The following is a 3,721-nucleotide window of genomic DNA, read 5'->3' on the forward strand; positions in this document are numbered from 1 at the left end:
TAAAATTTGACTTTATTGCTCACCGTTAACTTATATCATTTCCTTACTCAAGATTGTATAGAAATATAGTTGAATGCACACAAAAAAGATAAACATATCAAAAGATTAAAGTACGTTTGCATAAATGCTTACAACTTTTCACACTAATCGAATAAAATTATAAGGAATAAAAAATAAATAAATAAAAAATAAAAAAAAAAACACAAAACTTGATACCTTGGTGTAAAGAAATCACACATATATAGGATAAATTTCATAAACAGATATTTTACAACTACGGCATACAATTGTTATTACTCAGTATCGAAGTTTAAGGACCTGAAGGTATTTCTATTACAATTGCAAAAAAAAAAAAAAAGGAAACCACAAGAGCAAAATCCAATTCAGAGGCTTTTAACGAATGCCCGCCTGTGTGTGACTTTGAAACTTCAACATAGGCTGGACACCTCATAAAGTATATGTGTGACAACTAAGCCATACAAAATTCAAAGCCATTTTAGGATTGTCCGTTTGTACGTTCTTTCGAACTTTCATATAGAGCAGTAACCACTTAAGCAAAGTTAAATTCGGCCTGTGGACTGGAGGATTCATAAAAAGTTTACATAATTAAGCGAAAGTAAATTCAGAACACTTTTTAAGAAAGACCGCCTGTACATTCTTCACATGTCCCTTCATTACCGAGACCTCTTAACAGGTATGTTATTGTGAGCCTATGTATTTATATACACGAAAATGTTCTTTCATACGTTCATACTGAGCAGAGACCTTCGGGACGCGTATATATAATCAAGAAAAAAAAAAAATCCAAGATCCTTTACAGTGCATTCTTTCCCACGTCCATGGACATTGATCTGAAATTTTGCATATATATATATATACATTAGAACGATTGAAAAATCCAATGGAGAACAGGTTCGACTTAGCCAACTGACATTCTTGCAATTAATCGAAAAAGCTACATCGGAGAATATTGTTCTCACTTTTTTTTCATATATAAGTTCAACTAGCGTCTTATTTAAATAATCGTGTAAACCATAAAAATTCATGAAGAGATTTCTATTTTCCTATATATATATATATATAAATTATACAGAGAAATGCAATATTTTCTATTATCCTTCTCGTTACATGGACTCATCGAAAAGAAGAAGAAAAGAAAAAAAAAAAAAGAAGGGAAATATATTATTACATGCAGAAAATCTACATAAAATCCAATAACAACACTTCACCATAGAAATCATAAATTTATGATATGTAAAATTATGTATGCTGTAGTGTATCAAAAAGTTATTTGTCAGACATTGAATATTCATAGAATATGACATCAAAAAAGAAAAAAAAAAAACCGAGAGATAGAAAAGTCTCTCTGGGCATCCACTTGTATGCGCATATGTACGTTGTCAATAAAATGAACTTCAAAAACCATATAAATATATATATATATAAATATATATATATATATATGTATATGTATACGTATATCGCATATTTGTGTGCATAGGAAATCTTGCCACTGTAAAGCTAAGGATATGATTGCAATTTACCAACACATATACATTTTTTGTATAAATCATAACATCGCTAAGGAATATTTACGTTTTTCAACAAAACCTTAACATGACAGTTTGCATTTTATGTTTTCTCTTTTTATTCGATTTTATTTTTCTTATGCTATATACTGGTTGGTATATTTGATTAAGTGCATGTATATTATTATAGAACATATAGTTCCACAAATTTGTCACAAATTACATTTGCTCATGTCGTCAAGTCAAACTGACGACAATTGTTGACAATGGCCAACCAACATATAAAACATATCAACCTGGTTTGCAACATTTGTTACATTTATATCACTCACTATCTTATAAACACATAACCATATAATGTAACGTATAACTATATACATTTATACATAATAAATAATTCTACAAAAAAAAAAAAGCAATGCTAGTTTTTCTTGCCTATAAGAAAGTACACTGAAATTAAATATTTTGAAAACAATTGGTCTAACAAAACCTCGGTCACTTATTACAAAAAGCATTGCTAATGTCGCTTAGGTTAGCAAAAAAAAAAAAAAAAAAAAAATTTGCTCTTTTAACTCTTCAACAGTTTTGCCTGTAAATGCCCCATTAGTGCGAAGGACGCTTGGACATTTTATTTTCGTAAGATAGTTTCCTGCGGTTTCCTCCTCCATCTTCCACCTCTAATATATGGAACTCAAAAGCTATCTACACCGTATTAGACAGAAAAAAGGTCAAAAAAGAAGTAAAAATTTAGATATGCAAGGGATTAAAATGGTTAATTTAATCTCCAGTTAAAATAGTCAAGGTATTTTAATTATCGTTTGAGTAAGTTAAACATACTGAAGAAATTTAAAAAAAGAAACTTTACTGAGACAATTTTAGTTTATTGTTTCTTCCTTGAGCTTTAGCTTGGGAGGGCAATAGCAATTAAGGATGGACGACTCAAAAAAAAAAATTTATTCTTTCTTCTTAAATTCATTCAATTCAAGAGCATTTTCGCCTACACTTCATTACCACAAGATTGTGCACTAAGTGAAACCATCCTATATCGCTCTCAATAATACGATGCTCTTGACGATAGGATAGCAAATTGCACTGGCACATTGAAACCGTATATTGCACAGACTAAATTGTTTTTGAGGTAGATGCTCATCAATTATATCCTTCGCATTGATTTGGATCTAATCAGATCCATATCAATAAAACTGCTTTCTTTAACTCTGCACTACGTTTCATTGAATTTTCGAAATCGATATTCAAGTCTTTAAATACGAGGAAAATCTTTCTCCCTCATTGGAGCAAGAAAAGTCTGTTTGCTCAGGTTAAAAAAGGAAAATGGAAAATGGTTTCTCTAAGTGTAAACCTATAAATTATATAAATAGAGTAGAATAACATTTTATATCTTCAAATATATGCATTAAACACGCAAATACTAGTCCCTCGTGTTTTACCTGCAAAAAAAAAAAAAAAAAAAAAAAAAAAAAAAAAAAAAAAAAACTAACTAAGTAAAGATTAAGTCAAACACAAAATAACGAAAATTGAAATTAAATTGACTTTGTTGTTATTTTTCGGGCGTGTAATCATCTTCACTTTGTAAATGTAACGTAAAGTAAGTTTTTATTCTCATTCAATTTCTTCTTTTCTGAAGAAAATGTGGTAAAAAAAAATAAAAATAAATATTAAACACTAAAAATACTACAAATGCAAATTAGCTTTAATGGCTTCTTGGCAGGTGAGCAATTTCATGGCTAAACATTGCTTTACACGCTTCATGCTATGTTAAGTTTTCTATGCATTCGTATCAGATTTGATCAGTAAGCTCTCTGAAATGTTTTAATACCCTATACACGAACTGAGTGTTAACAAAAAACTGAGAAATACATGGCATTCGTGGGGGCGGGCTTAAGTGCGCCACATATATATGCAAATGTTCGCTTTATTTTATGCAAGTGTGAGCTCTAGTGTAAGACTACCATTGACAGTTTGAATTTTATCGGGCGAACAAATGTTAAACAAGTATGAAAATTTTTTAGATTATTTCAATTGAATTGCATTAGTGCCTCAAAGCGAAAAAGCTAAAATACATCGGTGCAAATGCGTTCACACATATAACTACATTATCGCGCATGTAAATGTGCTACCGATTTACCTGCGTATATACGTACTTATATATATATATATATATATATATAAAT

The sequence above is a fragment of the Glossina fuscipes genome, unplaced genomic scaffold (genome assembly GCF_014805625.2).
Source record: "Glossina fuscipes isolate IAEA_lab_2018 unplaced genomic scaffold, Yale_Gfus_2 117260, whole genome shotgun sequence".
NCBI lineage: Eukaryota > Metazoa > Arthropoda > Insecta > Diptera > Glossinidae > Glossina > Glossina fuscipes.